The 21,624-nt window shown below is 39.9% G+C and overlaps 1 long non-coding RNA gene across 1 annotated transcript; it reads left to right on the top strand.

Annotated features, from left to right (window-relative positions):
* Positions 1-458: 458 nt before the first annotated feature.
* Positions 459-13,050, top strand: LOC129631899 (uncharacterized). The gene is made up of 3 exons (XR_008704225.1): positions 459-653; positions 10,695-10,950; positions 12,266-13,050. It is a non-coding gene; the product is annotated as an uncharacterized LOC129631899 (long non-coding RNA).
* Positions 13,051-21,624: the final 8,574 nt, after the last annotated feature.

Raw genomic sequence — 21,624 nt, forward strand, 5'->3', positions numbered from 1 at the left:
ACCACCGATCTATCCTCTATTACTCTAATTTTTGTAAAAAAAGACTGCCATGCAAGTGCTCTTGTACAGTATGTCACCTTTAGAAGCTGACTTCTTTTACTCTGCCTCTCTTTGAGATTCATTGAAGTTTCTGCATGTATCAATAGTTTGCTCCTTTTTATTACCGAGTGACTTTTATTGTACCATTTTTAATGGTGTCTTCTGTAAACAGAAGGTTTTGATTTAGATCAAGTCTAATTTATTGGTTTCAGTCTATGCTGTGTACTGAATGTTTGTAGTCTCCTCGCCTTCTGCCATTCATATGTTGAAACTCTAACTCCTAACGTGATTGGTATTGGGGCCTGTGGATGGTAATTAGGGCTAGATGTGGTCATGAGGGTGGGGCCCTCATAATGAAATCAGTGCCCTTATAGAAAAGGAAGAGACACCAGAGCTCTCTCTGTTTTTTTTTCATGTGAGAACTCAGGGCAAGTCAGGAAGAAGTCTCTCATCAGAACCTCACCACCCTGATCCTGGACTTCCAGCCTCCAGAACTATGAAACGTATGAGGCCTCCCCCTCTGTGGTATTTTGTTATGGAAGCCTGAGCTAAAACACTCAGCCTATGGTCTATGTTTTCCATGCCATATCTAAGATATGTTTGACTACCTGAAGGTCAGTAAGATATTCTTTTAAGTTTATTTCTAAGAGCTTCATAGATTTTTATTTTTTATTTATAGCTGAAATCTTCCACAAGTCAATTTTTGTATGTGGTGTCAGATAGGTTTTGAACTTCTTCTTTTTTTTTTTTCAGTATGGCTATCCCTTTGTTTACCATCATTTCCTGTTGAATTGTCTTGCAGATTTTGTCAAAACTCAGTTGTGTAAATCAATTTCCAGACTCTGTATTTTGTTCCTCTAATATATGTTCCTATTTGCATCAATACAAAAAGCTTTGATTACTATAGCTTTATAGTCACTCTTAAAATCAGGTAGTGTAAGCATCCAAATTTGTTTTTCTTTAATATTGCATTTTGTTGTTCTAGGCCCTTCAGATTGCTATATAATTTTAAACTTGGCTTGCCAATCAAAAACAAAAGTCTGCTGGAATTTTGCTTTGTATGGCATTGAATCAGTTTTGGGATGTATGCTATCTTAATAGCACTGAATCTTTGAACAATTCATGAACATGGTATATCTCTTTACTGCTTAGGTCTTCTTTAATTTCTCACATTTTCTTACACTTATCTCCTTAAGTATTTTTATTTTATTATGTATAGTATTTTAAAATTTCATTTTCTAATTGTTCCCTGCCAAAATGCAAATAATTTTCCAATATTGACCTATCTCTAGTAACTTTGCTAAAGTAATTACTATTTCTAATTATTTAGAGATTCTTTAGGAGTTTCTACATGTAGACTTTTGTATCTATGAATAATGATAGCTATATTTCTTCCTTTCTGAATTTTGTATCTTTTATTTCTTTTTCTCCTGTTGTACTCACTGCATCTTTCAGTATAATTTTGAATAGATATATTAAGAAATATCCTTTCTTTGGTCTTGATAGTAGGGAGAACTCTTTATCATATTGAAAAATATCCCTTCTACTCTTAGTTGACAAAGAGATTATTTTTGGGATTGTGCATGAAAATTAGCAAATGCATTTTCTGCATTTATTGAGATCATTATATGATATTCTTTTCTTCTTTATTTTGGCAATCCTGGTATATTAGATTAATTTTGAGTGTTAAACCAATCTTGCATTTCTTGGGTTATCCACTTAGTAATGATGATGTTCTGTCTCTTTAAATTTGTTTATAGTTTGTTAAGAAGTATTGCATCTGTGTTCGTAAAAAAATGTTAGTTAATGATGTCCTTTTAACGTCCTTGTTTGGTTATGGTATTAGCATTAAGATGGGTTCATCAAAAGAACTGCAATGTACTCCCTTCTTTTCTATTTTCTCAAGGAATTTGTGTAAGATTAGTATTTTTTTTATTAAAATTTGATAATATCTACCAGTGAATCCATGTGATACTTGGGTGCTTTTGGTAGAAAGGTTTTAATTACAAAATCAATTTAGCTAACACATAAAAGGCTAATAAACTTTTGCACTTTGTTGTATTAATTTTGGCAATTTGTGTCCTTCAATATATTTTTTAACTCCATCAAAACTGTCAAATTGTATACACAAGATTATTCATAGTACTAGCTTATCTTTTAATATCTGTGTGACATATGTCTGGGGATATCTCCTGCTTCTTCATTTGGAAATTTTTTAATTAATTTTTTAATTGAAAGTTTATGTTTTCTCTCTTACCCATCATATTTATTAATCTTTTAAATGAAGCTATTTTTTGTTTTATTCATTGCCTTTAATGTTTGTTAATTTCTATTCACTGATACCTACTCATCTCTATTATTTCCTCTTTTATTTATACACATTTATTTTGTTTTTCTCAGATTTTTAAGTTTGAATTTTAGTACTTTCAATTCTAACTGTTAAGGCAACATATTTTTCCTTTAAGTACTGCTTTAGCTGTATCCTATAAAATATTATATGCTGTATTTTCATTATCAATTATTTTTACTCTTATTTGAGGGGAGTACACCCTGTGGCACGTGGAATCTTAATTCGAAGACCAGGGGTTGAACTGGTACTCCCTGCAAAGAAAGTGCAGCGTCTTAATCACTGGGCCACCAGGGAAGTTCCTATTATCAATTATTCATAAATATTAGGCAATGTCTATAAGGATTTTTTTCTTTTGACTAATAGGCTATTGAGAAGTATGTATTATATATTCAGGTATGAAAGAATTTTCTTAATTTTTAAATTTATTTCCTTGAAATGAATGAAGACTTGTATTATTGTCCATCTTAAGTTCTACCTTGGTGAATGTTTCTAGTGCACTAGAAAAAAATATGTATTATGAAGTGGTTGGATGTCAACTAGATCAAATTGGTAAATAGTGTTCATCAAATATTCTGGTGTTATCAACTTGCTTTACCAGTTACTAAGAGTAGAGTGTTAAAATCTTTAGCTATTATTGTGGATTTATCTTTGTTTTTCTCTTTGTTTTGCTTTTCTTTGTGTTTGAAAACTTTGATATCTGGTCCATATATTTTCAGAGAAGGCAATGGCACCCCACTCCAGTACTCTTGCCTGGAAAATCCCATGGATGGAGGAGCCTGGTAGGCTGCAGTCCATGGGGTTGCTAAGAGTCGGACATGACTGAGAGACTTCACTTTCACTTTTCACTTTCATGCATTGGAGAGGGAAATGGCAACCCACTCCAGTATTCTTGCCTGGAGAATCCCAGGGACAGGGGAGCCTGGTGGGCTGCCATCTATGGGGTCGCGCAGAGTTGGACACGACTGAAGCAACTTAGCAGCAGCAGCAGCAGCCATATATTATATATATATATACTGCTCTTTTTCTTTATGAATTGCCGCATTTATGTTAATTGAGTAATCTCTTTAACTCTGATAATTTCCTTTTCTTAAAATCTCTGTGTCTGATAGTGATAGAGCCATGCTAGCTTTCTTATGCTTACTGTCAGCATGGTATATATTTCCCCATTCTTTTACTTTTAACCTGTCTCTCTACATTTCAAGTGTTTCTTTTATAATAGCATGTAGATCTTGCTTATTTACTGAGTCTGACAATTGTTTGTTGTTTAGTTGCTCAGTTGTGTCTGACTCTTTGCAACCCCATGGACTATAGCCCACCAGGCTCCTCTGTCCATGAGATTTTCCAGGCAAGAATACTGGTATTGCCTTCCACAGGTGATCTTACTGACCCCAAAGATGAAACTGGAGTCTCCTACATTGGCAGGAGGATTCTTTACCACTGAGCCACCAGGAAAGCCTGATTTTGACAATATCTTCCTTTGATTTGATTAAAATTTGGAACAGCTGAGATGGCTGGAACTTACACGATAGAACTATACTCTAAATAAATTCCAGAGGGTAAAGAGTCTGCCTGCAATACAGGAGACCTGAGTTTGATCCCTGGGTCTGGAAGATCCCCTGGAGATGGGGTATTGTCCACTATTCTTGCCTGGAAAATCTAATAGACGGAGGAGCCTGGAGGGCTATAGTCCATAGTGTTCAGAGTCAGACACAACTGAGCAACTTCACTTTTACTTTCACTTTACAAGACACGATAGATACCAAAGAAAAAATACTTCACAGAGAAGGAGTCCAAATAATTTGCATAGAAGTCTCCTTGAGCCTTTGGATGGATATTAATGACGTGCTCATACATGGTACAACTTTGTAAGACCTCAAAACAAACCAACAAAAAAGCTACAAAAGAGAATGTGAACTGGATGGAGATTTCAGATGACATTCAGCACTGGGAGTCAGGAATTTTGGACAGTCAGGATGGAGAAACATCTGTAAACATTCCAGGAATTTAATTGAAATTCCATAAAGCTCACATCTTTAAAGTAAGATATTTGAACTTCAGAATAAAGATTACACTACTCTCATCCTAACAGATTAAAAGCAACTCATAAGATAATCAAATTGATATTCCAATAAATTAATTATCAACAAATCTCAATACTTTTTAGAGGAAGATGACTCAATATATTCTCACATATATAGCATTCATAATATATAGCACACAGGGGAAAAAAATTATATATGCAAAGAAGAAAAATTTGGCTTATAACCAGGGAAAGATAAAGCTTTTTCTATAGAAATAGACCCTAAGATAACACAGTTATTGAATTTAGAAAACAAGACTTTAAAGCAGATGTTATAAAAATGTTTAAGGACTTAAAGAAATCCAGGGATATAATGAGTAAATGGATAGAAAACCTTATCAGAGAAATGAAAACTATGAAAAAGAATCAAATAGAAATTTTAGAATAGAAAAACATATTTGAAATGAAAATTTCAGTGGGTGGGATTAACAGCATATTGAACAATCAGAAGAAAATGCAGTAAATTTGAAGACAGGTCAGGAGAAGCTATACCACCTGGGGCACTAAGAAAGAAAAAAATAGTGAATAGAGGTTCAGAGACCTAAGTAATCTACTTATGTGGTTGAATATATGTGTAGATGAGGTATCAGAAGGTGACAAAGACTGAAACAGGGAAAAATATGACAAAAGGTTTCCAAATTTGATGAGCAATGTTCACCCAGAGATTAGAGAAACAACTAATCACAAACGGTAAACACAAAGAAAACTACACCTAGTTACATCACAATCAAATTGCTGAGAATATTTATTTTAAAAAAAATTCTTAAAAAAATAAATAAAAAATTAAAAAAAATTCTTAAAAGCAGTCAAAGATGAAAGATCTTTTTACATGCAAGAGAACAAAGATATAAATATTGCTAATCTCTCATCAGAAACAATGGAATAATGTATTTTAAATGTCGAAATAAAAGTTAACCAACTTAGACTCCTATATCCAGTGAAAATATTCATGGAAAATGAGGTCAAAGTAAAGGCAACTTCAATAAGCTATTTTACCATACCCCAAAAAATTGGCTGAAGGAAAATTGTAACAAATAGAAACTTAGTCCACATAAAAGAAGGAGAGAGGGAAAAAATGTAAATCTAAAAGACATTTTTCTCCTTTCATAGTTTCTTTATAAGCCATTGGACTCTTTAAGTTAAAAATAACAATGTCCAACATAAATCATAGCAACATTTCATGGATCAATCTTCCAAGGCAATAGCAATAAAAGCAAAAATACACAAATGAGACCTAATCAAACTTAGAAGTTTTGCACAGCAAAGGAAACCATAGGCAAAATGAAAAGACAGCCTACACACTGGGGGAAAATATTTGCGAATGAAACAACCAAAAAGGAATTCATTTTCAAAACATGCAAGGAGCTCATAGACTCAATAACAAAAAGCAACAAAGAGCCCAGTCAAAAAATGGGCAGAAAACCTAAACTGATTTCTCCAAAGAAGACATACAGATGGACAATAGGCATATGAAAAGATGCTCAACTTTGCTAATTAGTAGAGAAATGCAAACCAAAACTACAAAAAGGTATCACCTCACACCTGTCAGAATGGCTGCTATTTAAAAGTCTGCAAATAATAAATGCTGGAGAGGATGTGGAGGAAAGAGAACCCTCCTACACTGATGGTGGGAATGTAAGTTGGTACAGCCACTATGGAAAACATTATGGAGGTTCCTTAGAAAACTGAAAATAGAGTTACCATCTGTTCCAGCAATCCTACTCATGAGCATATATCTGGAGAAAAGTCTAATTCATAAAGATGCATGGATACCAAGGTTCATAGCAGCAGTATTTACCATAGTCAAACATGGAAGCAACCTAAATGTTTGTAAACAGATGAATGGATAAAGAAGATGTGGTATACAAATACAATGAAATACTACTCAGCCATAAAAAAGAATCAAATAATGCCATTTCTAATCATGTGAATGGACCTAGACATTATTATACTAAGTGAAATAAGTCAAAAAGAGAAAGACAAATGTATATCATTTGTATGTGGGATTTAAAATATGATACAAATTAACTTATTTACAAAACAAACTCATAGACATAGAAACAAATATAATTACCAAAGGGAAAGTGAGGAGAGGAATAAATTAGGGGTTTGGGATATATATATATATATATCTATATCTACTATATATAGATATATATCTACTATATATAGTAGATAAACAGCAAGGTCTTGCAATATAGAACAGGAAACTCTATTCAATATTTTATAATAAACCATAATGGAAAAGGAAAGAAAAGAAACCATAATGGAAAAAAATGAAAGAATATGAAAAAATATTTATATATATATACATATATTACTGAATCACTTTGCTGTATACCAGAAACTAACACAACATTATAAATCAACTATTTTTTAAAATGAACTGTTTTGGGTTTATAACATACAAAAGTGAAATATATGATAACCCTCACACACAAAAAGAGAGGTGAATAGAAGTATATTACTGGAAAGTTCTTCATTATATGTAAAGCAAACTAATATTAATTCAAGGAAGAATGTGATAAGCTAAGAATGCATAATATCCTTTGACTAATCTCTAAATAATAAACCAGAGAAATATAGCTTAAAAGCCAATAGAGGAGATAAAATAAATACCGTATACTCAAACCAAGAGAGAAAATGGACAAACAGCAAATGGCACATATAGAAAAAGAAAAATGATTAATACTCCCAAAGTGTGGCCTGACTGTAGATCTCAGCTACATCCCTGTTATGTTTACAAAGTATAAGTACTTCCCCCTGCAGAAAATGGTTAAACGCGGTGCTCACCGCCAGTGTGTGAAAACAGATGCTTCATACATTTCCTTCAGTTTTACAGTTATTTCTGGTGGGAAAGCTAAGTCCCCTGCACTTGATTCCATCATGGTCAGGCCTGAATGCTAATCCATGTGATCTCGTAGTTATTACAGTTCTTCCTAATTCTTCCTCACTTTGTTAATAAATATTTTATTCATGAAAAAATATAGCATTTTTGTATTAAAGTTATGTAGGAGTGTCCTATATTTCAGAAATAAAGTGTATTTCTAAAGATAGTGGGTTGGGCAAAACATTCATTTGGGTTTTTCTGTTACATCTTATGGATAAACATGAACAAACTTATTGGCCAACCCAATATGCATGATTATAAATATTTAAGATAAATAGATTGTATATGTGCTGTGCCATTCGTAGCTGCTCAGTTGAGTCTGACTCTTTGCCACCCCATGCACAGTAAGTAGCCCACCAGGCTGGAGTGGGTTGCCATGCCCTCCTCCATATATTGTATATAAGTAGATACAAATATAATCATAGATAATATGTTATGGAAATATAATCTATTTATTCTTATCATCCAACATTGGTTTTGGCACCAACTTAATTCATTTTCATTACTGCATAGTATTCCACCATCCATATGTGCAACATTCTGTTTATCCATTTTTCTGTCAACAGAGACCAAGCCAACTCTTCACGGATATAAATAACCCTGCAGTGAAAATCAGAGACATATGAGTTTGGTACACTGTCCTCAATTGTGTTAAAGGTTGACATAATCGTCCTTAGGCATTTGATGAAAATAAAGTAGAGAAAGCAAAGTCAGCAAGATAAGTTGGCAATTGGATTTTGAAAATCTACACTTTAATAGAAAAACATTTTTATAAGTAATAGATAAGCTATAACCCAAAGAAATAGACTACATGGCTGGAACTTCTTGTCTTAAGTCTAATTTTCTGTAATGAGAGCTTAACATCTGTGGATAAATTGGGCAGGAGGTAACATGGGCCACAGCGTGAGTTCACTACTATCTTCTACCTGTTAGATTTTGGCAGGAGAATCAAGTACAGGGTGTGGCCCTCTCTTACTCTAGCCCATCCTGGCCAGCCTCTCCCTCTCATGGACATCTTCTTCCTTCTCAGGATGGCCATGGTCAAAGTTTTTGTTTTATCTTGTTTTTGTTTTTAAGTTGGAAATTAATTCTCTTAAACCAAATTATAATATTAAATTTTAGAAAGCACCAAGATCCATTTTTAATGGAAAAAAATCTAATACTACTTTTTCTATGTATAAAAACCAAAATGATCTGTGATCAAAAAAAAGAAAAAAAAGGAAAAATCTGGTCCCATCACTTCATGGGAACTAGATGGGGAAACAGTGGAAACAGTGTCAGACTTTAATTTTTTGGGCTCCAAAATCACTGCAGATGGTGATTGCAACCATGAAATTAAAAGACACTTACTCCTTGGAAGAGAAGTTATGACCAACCTAGATAGCATATTCAAAAGCAGAGACATTACTTTGCCAACAAAGGTCCATCTAGTCAAGGCTATGGTTTTTCCAGTGGTCATGTATGGATATGAGAGTTGGACTGTGAAGAAAGCTGAGCGCCGAAGAATTGATGCTTTTGAACTGTGGTGTTGAAGACTCTTGAGAGTCCCTTGGACTGCAAGGAGATCCATCCAGTCCATTCTGAAGGAGATCAGCCCTGGGATTTCTTTGGAAGGAATGATAGTAAAGCTGAAACTCCAGTACTTTGGCCACCTCATGCAAAGAGTTGACTCATTGGAAAAGACTCTGATGCTGGGAGGGATTGGGGGCAGGAGGAGAAGGGGACGACAGAGGATGAGATGGCTGGATGACGTCACCGACTCGATGGATGTGAGTTTAAGTGAACTCTGGGAGATGATCATGGACAGGGAGGCCTGGCGTGCTGTGATTCATGGGGTTGCAAAGAGTTGGACACAACTGAGAGACTGAACTGAAATGAGGACATTTTACAAGCAAAATTTACAAAAAAATAATTTTAAATGAGTAATGGCAATATCATAATATATAGGTAAATAGATGAAAGATGGGTAAATAGAAAATTAATAGATAAGTAGTAGTAAAAAGGAACATTCAGTTCAGTTCAGTTGCTCAGTCGTGTCTGACTCTTTGTGACCCCATGAATCGCAGCACGCCAGGCCTCCCTGTCCATCACCAACTCCCGGAGTTCACTCAAACTCACGTCCATCAAGTCGGTGACGCCATCCAGCCATCTCATCCTCTGTCGTCCCCTTCTCCTCCTGCCCTCAATCCCTCCCAGCATCAGAGTCTTTTCCAATGAGTCAACTCTTCGCATGGGGTGGCCAAAGTACTGGAGTTGCAGCTTTAGCATCATTCCTTCCAAAGAACACCCAGGGTTGATCTCCTTCAGAATGGACTGGATGGATCTCCTTGCAGTCCAAGGGACTCTCAAGAGTCTTCTCCAACACCACAGTTCAAAAGCATCAATTCTTCGGCGCTCAGCTTTCTTCACAGTCCAAATCTCACATCCATACATGACCACAGGGAAAACCATAGCCTTGACCAAGTGGACTTTTGTTGGCAAAGTAATGTCTCTGCTTTTGAATATGCTATCTAGGTTGGTCATAACTTTCCTTCCAAGGAGTAAGCATCTTTTAATTTCGTGGCTGCAGTCACTATCTGCAGTGACCATCTTCCACTTTAATTTTACTCTATTTTCTGTTCATGACTTTTTTCAACATTTTTCCATTAAAAAATCCTACTCCTCTGCATTCACTAGCCAAATAGGATTTGTTTATTTGTGCATACCATGATTTTTCATTGACTCAATCATTACTGGACTTGTAGATAAATTCCATTTTTTCCAATTAGATATGACACTGAGGTGCCTCCTGTTGTGCCAAACATTTGTTAACATGTATGTTAATTTTCTTAGGATAAATTCTCAGGTTTGGAATAGCTGGCTCAAATATTACTCATTTCTAAAGACTTTAATATATTAGCTAAATTATCTTTAGAAAACTTCTATGATGGACTCTCATCTTAAATCGAAGGGCGATTTCTAAAGTCAGTGCATATGATAACAAAACTGTGTAAATCAAATATACCAACCATATATATATATATGGGCCTCACTACTAGCAAATTTCATCCCTGTCAGCATTTTCTCACAATTACCCCAACCAAGGGTAGAGTGTTTGTTTGTTTGTTTGTTTTAATCTTTGGAAGTTTTGAGGCAGAATGTTGACTTATTGGCGCTGTAGCACACATTTACTCGATTGACAGTAAAATGAAACACTTTTTCCAGCTGACTGGCTGTCCATGCCTCTGTCTGGATTTACCTTTCCTGCCCTTTGAAGGATTGGAAGGCATGCCCTGAGCCTCGCCTCATGCCCTGCGGGGGCGGCATGGTGCCCTTGTGTCTCCTCTCCTCCGTAGGTCACAACATCCTCAGGGTGAGACGTGTCCCCTCCCTCCCCAGGACACCAGGATTCCAGTGCAGCCTCGTGGAGACCCAGTAAGCACTTAGCACACAAAGGAGTTAACAAGCAGTTCTGAAGAGCTGAGTGGTGTGGATTTTGTCATGATGCGGCAGTGAAGATGCATCGAAGATGGAATTTGGGATGCTCTTGAGTTCTGAAGAGGACTACAGTACTTCCTGGGCTCTGCAGTTGTGTCCTGTGAGGGCTCGGAGGTGGGCCAGTGATGCAGGGTCCCTGAGAGCTTTCTGGTGTCTTTGTTGGGTTGCCCCTGGACCTAGCTGCCCTTTCACAGCTATGACTTACTCTCTGCCCCTCCCCACCTTCCTGTGGATTTCCTAAGAAGTCCAATACAAAGACACCACTATTCCCTAGGATTTGCGCTAGATGCTTTATCCTTGTTACTTTATGTAATTCTCTCAATTGGCCTATGATACGGGAATTGACAAGGCTTATCATTTACAGGTGTGAGAACCGAGGCACAGAGAGTTTTAGGGACTCCTCCCCAGTGAATAGAAGTTTCCTCTCCTGTCCCTCTCGTCTTTGTTCTGGACTCAGCTCACTGTGTCTCTGCTTTCACTCTAAGCAGTCACTGCTTCCCCAGTCCTTGATTCACCTCCCTTCTCCTGAAGGGCCATTGAAGTCCCCTGGCACTCAGGTGGGGAGGACTCAGGAAGCCCTTCTGACCAGAGCTTGGACCCCAGTAGCTCTCTTTCCTTCCTGCCCCCAAGCAGCTCGAGCTGAGCCTGCCACCTCAACGAGCAGCATGTGGCTACGAGCGCCAACCCGGAGTCTGCCATGTGTTTCCAATCCATCGCTAACCAGCCCAAAGAGAGGAACGACTGCCAGACCCTCCATCTGGGGCAGACTCAACCCAAACAGAGGCTCCTGGGCCCCCAGCCTGGGCCCCTCCTCCCACCTGGCTGCCAACTCCCCCTGGCTCCTTAGTGCTTTCAATCCAACTCTACTGTCTCAGGCTTAGCTGATGAAAACTAGGCTGCCTTTCCGAAAATGTTTCTGGACAGTCAAACTAGGAGCTCTCCAGTCCAGAAATAGTGTTCAGACGTAAAAACACATCTAGGGCTAAGTTTTATTCTTATCCTGGGGAAACTCTGGAGGTGGGGATAGATGGGTGGATGGATAGATGGATGGATAGATGGATAGATGGATAGGTGAGTTTTCCTCACAGTATGGGCAAAAGCCATGCAGGTGACACTGAAAGTGTGCTTTATCTGGGGAGGAAAGAAGGTTCTTGCAAGGGCAAGGCCAAACGTTATAATCTTTGGAGATCTACTTTCACCATTTGGGGGCTGGCATTGAACCCTTCTCTCTGGAGAGGATGGGGACTTGATATATATGTAGAATGCAGCAAGAATAATTCAAATGACTCTTTAAAAATAGATTTCCAAAAAAGTCATTTGATAATATTAATAGTTGACAGAAATTCAATAATAAGAAGGAAACTTTCTTTGTCATTTCTTCATGCAAAATCTTCAACTGTCAATGAGTATTTATTTATTAAAATTACAGACAAAATAGCTATGGAGTGAGAGAATCCCACCTGTCCTTGGAGAAGACTTTTAAAGGGAAAGACACATTCATGCTTTTTGAGTTTCAAGGGCCTGGAGGCAAGTGAGTTGTTGAGATGACCCCTGAGCTCCATTCCAACTTGCTGGTGCTACAGAAGAAATCATATCAGGGGAACGTTCTAGATTTCCTTTTAAAAATATGTTTCTCTTTGAAATATTTAGGAACTGTTTTTCCCCCCAAATTACAGGAATTTTCCTTTAAGAGTAGTAGGGAAGAGCAAAAAAAAGTTAAATCTAAGAAGCTCCAAATATAAGCTGAGAGCAGACGAGAGACCATTATTGCCAGTATCTGTCGTCAGCCATAGAATCATTAACATGAAATGCCTTTTGATGAATGCATTGAAAAAAGTGATTATATATTAAAGTATAAAAGTCTCTTCCTGCATTATTTAAATTACTTTACAATGCTGATTAAAATAACAGAACATTATAGCTTGCTTAGCTAAACATTGTATTTCCAAATCCATTTCCAATTGTTTCCCTTCAATTTGAACAATTTTTGAGCAATTTTATTGCTATTCATACCTGCTTGATTTTTTTATTAGAAATTAAAGTACACACATTTTTATCAATGTTGCAAAGTGCTGCAAAGCTTAACTCTTTTTATGCCATTCAGAACCTTCAAATCACAAGGAGAGACAGACTTTTTTCTCTCTTTATCCAAGAGCTTCCCTATGACAGAAGATGTTTAGAAGCTACCAAAGCAGAATGGGCATTAGAGATCATTGGAACAATTTCCCAATTTACCTAAAGAGAAGCTGAGACTCACCGAAGGCCACCACCTTATCCAATACCACAAGAGAATTTTGTGATAAATCCACAAATCAAGCCATATCTCCTGATCTGCTATTAGGGTCTCTTTTGACTCTTAGCAAACCATCTTTCACAAAACCCCCAAGAAAAAATGAAATGGCCAACTAGATGGAGGCATTTCTGAGGAATTTATTCTCATAGTCCCAGATACCTGACTTTTATCCATGCAACAATGTAGTGCCTAGTTGGAGGAAACTATTAGTTGACTGATCCTCCAGCAAAGTGTAGACAAGGCAACACAGATCTGTAAAATGATACAGATGTGTGACAACCTATCTTGAATCTCATCAAGCCATGGAATAGTCCTGTGCATGACCCAGGACAAATTCCTTGGTCTGAAAACATACTCAAGAGTGGAATGAGTGACTACCCTTGCTGATTACAGAAACTCAGCCCTCCTCACCACCATGCCCACAGCAACATGCATGGAGAGGATGCTTGGGAGCTTGCCACTACATGGATGAATGAATGGCCAGCCCTCTGTTGTGTAGGGGTCTAGGGTTTCAAGCAACAGAAATTAACTCTGGCTAATGTGAGGAGGATCTGGGTCACGTAGGGAGTGAAAGCTGGGCTGAAAAAGGGATCTTGGATGAGGTCTGAGCAGTCCCAGGATCCAGACTTCAGGACCTAATGCTATCCAGATAAACTGGCTCCAATCATTTTCCATCTCTTCCATCCCTTCTCTCGACGTTCAGACTTGCAAGCAAAAAGGAATCCAGTCGGCTTAGCCTGTATCACATGCCTATCTCTAGGCAAGGAAGGGCTTGAAATGTAGTCCTGTAAGTCCATATAGATAGAAAGGGGTGTGTCCCAAGGAAAGTCAAGGTACTATTACCAGAGGAAAAAAAAAAGGGATTCTGAGCAGACAAAAACAAATTTGTCTTCTATATGCTCTGCAGTTTTCTTCTATAGAGTTAGAATAATAAATACAGAACTTTCAGAGTTGGTTTGGGAATTGGAAACAGCAGTAACATTCTGCCTGACGTAGGGGAAGCACACTTCACAGGAGGTCTGTCGTGGCTGGTTTTATGCAGGAGCAGCGAGGGCTTCCCCAGTGGCTCAGTGGGTAAAGAATCCACCTGAAATGCAGGAGACACAGTAGATGCAAGTTCGATCCCTGGGTCAGGAAGGTCCTCTGGAGTAGGAAATGGTAACCCGCTCCAGTATTCTTGCTTGGAGAATTCCAGGAAAGAAGAGTCTGCTGGGCTATGAAGTTGTAAAGAATCAAACATGGCTGAGCACAGCACAGCACACAGTGAGGGCAAAGTCTGCAGCAAGACATGGCTCTCCAGATGCTACAACTCAGGCATCTGACAACACAGCTTTGTGTGCAGCCCTATGCTCTGCTGCTACCTTCCTCAAACCATTTATTCAATACTAGCCAAGGTGGAGTTGTTTAAGGCCCAAAGCATGCTGGGATGTTAAGAGGATAGTAGTTAGAGTCAGGTGTAGCTGAGGCTGGGGGAACCAAGAAGGGAATAGAGGGGTGAGTGCAGCTGAAGGTAGCAAAGTGGTCAGGACTCTGATGCTCCTAAGCATCATAAATACAACGCCGTGATTGGGGACCTCAAGACAGACTTCCAGCTTCAGTTCAGTTCAGTTCGGTCACTCAGTTGTGTCTGACTCTTTGTGACCCCATGGACTGCAGCACACCAGGCCTCCCTGCCCATCACCAACTCCTGGAGTTTACTCAAACTCATGTCCATCGAGTCGGTGATGCCATCGAGCCACTTCATCTTCTGTTGTCCCCTTCTCCTCCCGCCTTCAATCTTTTCCAATGAGTCAGTTCTTCACATCAAGTGACCAAAGTATTGGAGTTTCAGCTTCAGCATCAGTCCTTCCAATAAATATTCAGGACTGATTTCCTTTAGGATGGACATCTCTTTGCAGTCCCAGGGACTCTCAAGCGTCTTCTCAACACCACAGTTCAAAAGCATCAATTCTTTGGCGCTCAGCTTTCTTTATAGTTCAACTCTCACATCCATACGTGACTACTGGAAAAAACATAGCTTCAACTAGCCTGACCTTTGTTGGCAAAGTAATGTCTCTGCTTTTGAATATGCTGTCTAGGTTGGTCATAGCTTTTCTTCCAAGGAGCAGGCATCTTTTAATTTCAGGGCTGAAGTTACCATCTGCAGTGATTCTGGAGACCCAAAAAACAAAGTCTGCCACTGTTTGCACTGTTTCCCCATCTATTTGCCACGAAGTGATGGGACCAGATGCCATGATCTTAGTTTTCTGAATGTTGAGTTTTAAACCAACTTTTTCACTCTCCTCTTTCACTTTCATCAAGAGGCTGTTTAGTTCTTCACTGTCTGCCATAAGGGTGGTGTCATCTGCATATCTGAGGTTATTGATATTTCTCCCGGCAATCTTGATTCCAGCTTGTGCTTCATGCAGTCCAATATTTCTCATAATGTACTCTGCATATAAGTTAAATAAACAGGGTGACAATATACAGCCTTGACGTATTCCTTTCCCTATTTGGAACCAGTCTGTTGTTCCATATCCAGTTCTAACTGTTGCTTCTTGACCTGCATACAGATTTCTCAAGAGGCAGGTCAGGTGGTCTGGTATCCAGCTTGCCAGATGCTAAGTCCAAGGCCACTGGCAGATTTTCTGGCAGAGTTCAAATAGACCTAAGAGTCCAAAGACAGAGACCTGAGAGACCCCAGGTGGAAAGCCAGGATCTGAGCCTACCAAAGTCACTCAGCCGTCTGGGTACCAAAAAAAAAAAAAAACTTGCTGAAATTAACTGTGATTCTAAACTGAACAGTGAGTCAGGAGACCCAGATCTCAAAACTAACAGGAGCAAAGAAAAAGAGGGTTATTCCTTGGGATTCAATGCAGCAAATAATAACTATTGCTTACTATTTGCTGGTTCCCCTGCTGGGGAGGCAGGCTTGCCAGGTGGCACTAGTGGTAAAGAATCCACCTGCCAATGCAGGAGACGTAAGAGATGCAGGTTCAATCCCTGGGTCGGGAAGATCCCTTGAGTAGGAAATGGCAACCTGCTCCAGTATTCTTGCCTGGAAAATTCCATAGATAGAAGAGCCTGGTAGGCTCTAGTCCATAGGGCCTTAGCGTCGGAAATGAGAGACTGAACACTGCTGGGGAGGAAGGAGAGAGAAGTGATTAGAGACGCAGACCCCGAAGTCAGATCATCTGGTTCTGAGACGGGTTCTCTCCCTTGGCAGTATGTCTCTAAACCCACCTCATTAACTGTCCTAAGCAGAGTTACTAGGAGTAGCTAGCTACCTTTGTGCATGTTGAAGAGCTAAATCAGATAGTTAATGCAATGTACTGAGGGCTGAGGAGGTGTTCAGTTAGCATGAGTTACTGTTGTTATTGTCGTGTTGGTTGTTAAGCCCTCCCATGCCTCATCTCCTTCAGTCCTTAGGGTCTGAGGCAACACTAGGAAGAGGTCTAGTGAGAAAGGCAGAATGGGAGCTGAGCCTTGGAGAGTTCAAGGGCAAGAGGACTGGGAATGGCGATTGTCAGGCAAAGGGAATGAACAGCATGGTCACTTAGAAATAGCCAGGACTATCCAAACTCCGAGACGAGGAGTCCCTCAAGTGCAAGAGCTGATGGCCCCCCTCCCACTTTGTGGCAGGACTCCCATCAGGATGTGTCACGTGGGGCTGACTTGGTGCAGAGTTCTCGTTCTCATCTGGGAACAGAAGGAGGACAAGTCAGGCTGTTAGTCTGGACCCTGGGGAGGCATAGTCTGGCCAGTCAGCCGAGAAGGTGGGACATGATTTTGGAGTAGACCAAAAGCCACAGATCTTCTTCAGGACATTTAAATCCAAGAGTCAAGACTCGGTAGATGGGGAAAGTGAAGGAAAGGAGATCTAGGTGGGCGGGGAGTGGGAGACTGCTGGGAACCCTCTATGCCAGGGCAGTAAGTGCCAGGAAATGACACGGGGCAGCTCAGGGAACCGAGGCAGAGCTTGACGTCTCTAAGGTCCCCTTTCTCCCTAATAAATCCCTGTGCTTCCTTGGGAACTCAGCTCCACTGCCTCAGGAATCCCTCCCAGGCTCCAGGCTCACTCAGCAGCAGTCCAGTTAGGTGGGAAGGAAGTGTGTGGCAAAGGGAAGCCAGAAGCCCTCGGGGGAGTGGCTGACCATTGGCTGGCACAGGCCCTCCTCCGAGCCTGTCAGAGGTGTGGGTGGGGCCAAGGCCCAGGGCCAGAGGCAACTGGTGGGGGAGTTTAGGCTGCCTCTTCATCAGAGCACGAGAAGCCAGAGGAGCTGTAATCTCTGACCCTTGCCTCTCCTTGCTGCGTCAGGCCTCAGCCAAAGTTAGAACACCTTCTCTGAGTTTCTGGGGGTTAACTCTTCAAGAGTGCATGTGGGAATCCATGCGCCACTAGAATAGTTTTAACCAGTGATTGAGAAGCTTTGACAGAAAACTGGGAAGGTTCCCTTATTCTCAACTCAGGCGCCCACACATACCACCGTTTCTTTTTGTGAAAAACATCAACAAGTTACAGATATGTAATTTGGAAGAAAACAACCTCAAGTAATGTGCCATTCTAGTTAGGCCTAAATTCACATTTAAAATATTATTCAACTAATTAAAATGGAATTAAATGAATATAATGTTCACTGTGTCTACTGTTTAGCATAAAAAGTTGTTAAATATATCATACTCTGTGTTCCGAACTGGCAGCAGATTTTCGCAATGTTTAATTGTAAGAAATAGCCATGTACTACTTAATTGCATAACTAGGTGGAACATAAAAATCACAATTACATGAATTATATTAAGTAAAATATGTTAAAATAGTTTGTTTTTCGATGGTGGAATTTTATGGACACCATAATGAAACCGAAGTACATTTTTAATTACCTAATTATTGCTATTTTCAAAGTCCATTTACACCATAATTGTTCCTGTTTTCATAGTCCAAAGAGTCGTCGACAGAAACACTCAGTAGGATCTAAAATAAGGATTCATTCTTCAGACAGCTCCTGCTCATGGTTCCCCCCCTCCTCATCTTTAAAAAATCTATCTCAGAAGCATTCATTCATCATTTATTCAACAATAATCATGTATATAAAACTGTTGGGTATGATAGAGGGATACAGGGATGCAGAAGGACACGTAGTATTCCAGGCAACCTCTAGTCAAGGTAAGATCTACTGCATCTGAAGCAGACTAAAAAAATAGCCAGCAGTCGGTGGTCTCACCAGCTCCCAGGAGCTCAGCAGATGGGTAACTGTGGGCGGCGGGGATGGAGGTTCGGGCAGGACAGGACGAGGTTGCAGCAGGTGGGGAGGTGAGGAAGGGCATCCCAGGATCCCACTGGAACCAGCATGAGCAAGGATCTGGAGGAAGGAAAAGCAGGTAGAATGAGGTACTGGGGAGTAGACAAGTGTGGAGGCGGCAGACAGCCACGGGGAGATAGGGGAGAGATTCTGTCACAAAGCACAACGAGAAAAAAAAAAAAAAAAAAGCACAACCAGGACCAGAGCCAGAACCAGCTGGGCATTTCCAGCAGTGAGGATAGGAAGAGTGAGCCCTCACTCAGCCTTGGGGCTAAGCATGAGCTGGGAGTGGGGGAGAGGACTGCAAGCTTCTGAGCACATGGGGGACAAAACCGTCAGTGATGGAAATGGAAGAATCAGGGAGAGATGGTTTCCATGAAAAACAATGAATTCAGTTCTAGACAGAAGATCTGTGAGGTTATAGAAGAACATTCATGCTAGGTGAGGGATGCAAGTTTTCTCAGCAGATCAATCCCTTTAAAACTCCGCCCCCCCCCCTTTTAATCTTGAGCGAGTGCTCAAACTCTAATCTTTTTTTTTTTTTTTTTTTTTTTGTGGCAGGAGAGGAGACCAACAACAGACAGAGTAGAACAATTTTTAGGTGAAACTGAAATGTAAGGGCAGTTCCTCACCACACATATTGAATTAGTGTGATAGTTTTTAAAAGTATTCTAGGAGAGACGCAAACTACATCATAAGAATGGATCTGAGGGCCATGATGGGTGCAGTCCTCACTCTGGTTTTCTCTCTTCCAAGGCCCCACCATCCCTGGAGTTTACTAAATGATCTTCCCTTGAGGGTTTGAGAAAATTCCATAAATCACAGACAATTGTTGAGGGATTTTATTTTATTTTTCACAACTTGATTTCCCTTTTATCTCCTGGAACCATTAATATGCACTGAGCCTCTCTGTTTGATCATCACTACAGAGCCCTGAATGAGGAACCCTTGGCAATGGTCAGAGAACAGGGGTCCTGACTCTCTCTCTTAATTGTCAGACTGATTGGACAAACCAGGGTATGTTCTGGAACTTCTGGTTGGTTGTTCTAAATCTTTTAGAGAGAGCTCTCTATCATTCACATCATTTAAAATATGTCTTCCTGTGAGGGAAACAGGTCCTAGCCACTGGGTATCTAAAGACTAAGTGAGTCACTGTGGTTAAGACAGATCATTGGATACTTACCTGATGGGATTTCAAAGTTGGGAGGCCATGGGGTCTGAACAGCAACACTGACACCAGCCAACAGGACCCAGCTCTGGGGGCGCTGTGGCCCAGAAAGTGCTTCTGCTCCACTGGGTCCTCTCAGGAAGCAAGCTGAGGGGGAGGGACAGAGCTCATCCCTAGAGCAGGAACACAGCATCTGATGCAACAATCCTGCATGATTCTTGCACCTGATTCCAGCTCAGGGAAAGGAAAGCAGTATTTACTCACACCTGGATAAGCTGTCTTACCTGAGTAGACTGATCAAATGTACTCTAACATCCTAGGGATAGGCATGGGTGCCCTGAAGACCAGTCTTTATTTTGTACTCAAGGCTCAGGCATTACACAATCATCCATACACCATTCCCTCTTTGCCAGGAACTGAACAAAGTGTAAGGCAATTCAAATTCCAAAAAAGACAAAAAGCCGATTAGCAAACACCAAGTACTGACACAACTTAGGCAATCTTATAAATCAGTGTTATGTCAACTAAATAAATAAAAACTCATTTATTCATTTTAACAAAGAAAGAGATCCTATCCTTTGGCCAGGCATTTACAGCCCCCAGATGTGCAAACATGATTCATTTACATACCACATTCAGGACTTTTGTTGAACCCATGTTGTGTTAGTACTGCTATTTACTCATATCTTTTTTTCCTTTGATATGAGTTGTATTTAAACTTAAGCAAATTTATTTTAAAAGGAAAATTTCTATCACTAAGTGGGAAGTCAGAATCATCTGCCACATATTATGACTATAATAAGAATGCAAGGAAAACATAGCTACTAAATTAGAAGAGTCTCTCCCTGTACCCCTAAAATAACCTCATACCACATCAATGGTATACGTGTATACAAGAAATATCAGAAACAAGAAAAGTTGCAAATTTTAAAAATTAAAACTCTGAAGGTTGCTTTTTACAGATGTGAGTGAAAGTCTTTGTGAAAAAGGGCTCTAATATCTTTCTTTTCTTTCCACATATTCTAAACTAAAATATGCCACTGTTTTGTATAAAGCAACCCTGTGTAGGCAAAATATTCACAACAGGCCCAGGTCACGTTCTAACACACCTATAAAATAGTTGCAATATTATTTTGTAACAATGCATGGCCCCTCGGGAACTTCAGTTTCCACTGTCTGAGATAAGGGGGATTGTGATCTGCCAGGACGGCTAACTTCTCAGTTAAAGTACCTGTGAGCTGCACATGTCAGGTGTTCCTGCCCCATAGATAAAGAATATGCAGAAACATGCTGATACCACAGCATCAGGAAGGCTACATTACATCAAAGGGCAAGGCATACAAATCTTCAGGCTCTAAAGTCTTAAAGGAATGTTCTTCAAAGCCCATAAGAAGGCCTTGGTACTTGTCTCCATACTTACGGAACTAATCTTTATGGACCAAATCCCACTAATTCATTGATTTTCTGCTCTTGGACAAGACAGTTCTCCAAGTGGGGCTTGTTCCCCACCATCTACTGAGAGAGAAGTGAACTCATCACTTCAGTATCTTAACACAAGGCCCTTGTGTCAAATAAGAGGTTACTACCTACTGTGAATGATAAACCTCCATGTCTAAAGTGTTCAACACAACAGAAGCTTATCTATTTATTTAATCAGTGTTGGAGAAGACTCTTGAGAGTCCCTTGGGCTGCAAGGAGATCCAACCAGTCCATTCTGAAGGAGATCATCCCTCGGACTTTTTTGGAGGGAATGATGCTGAAGCTGAAACTCCAGTACTTTGGCCACCTCATGCGAAGAGTTGACTCATTGGAAAAGACTCTGATGCTGGGAGGGGTTGGGGGCAGGAGGAGAAGGGGATGACAGAGGATGAGATGGCTGGATGGCATCACTGACTCAATGGACGTGAGTTTGAGTGAACTCTGGGAGTTGGTGATGGACAGGGAGGCCTGGTGTGCTGCGATTCATGGGGTCACAAAGAGTAGGACACGACTGAGCGACTGAACTGGACTGAACTTAACTGAATGAGTGGTAGTGACGGCGTGACTGC

The sequence above is a fragment of the Bubalus kerabau genome, chromosome 17, assembly GCF_029407905.1.
Source record: "Bubalus kerabau isolate K-KA32 ecotype Philippines breed swamp buffalo chromosome 17, PCC_UOA_SB_1v2, whole genome shotgun sequence".
Taxonomy (NCBI): Eukaryota; Metazoa; Chordata; class Mammalia; order Artiodactyla; family Bovidae; genus Bubalus; species Bubalus kerabau.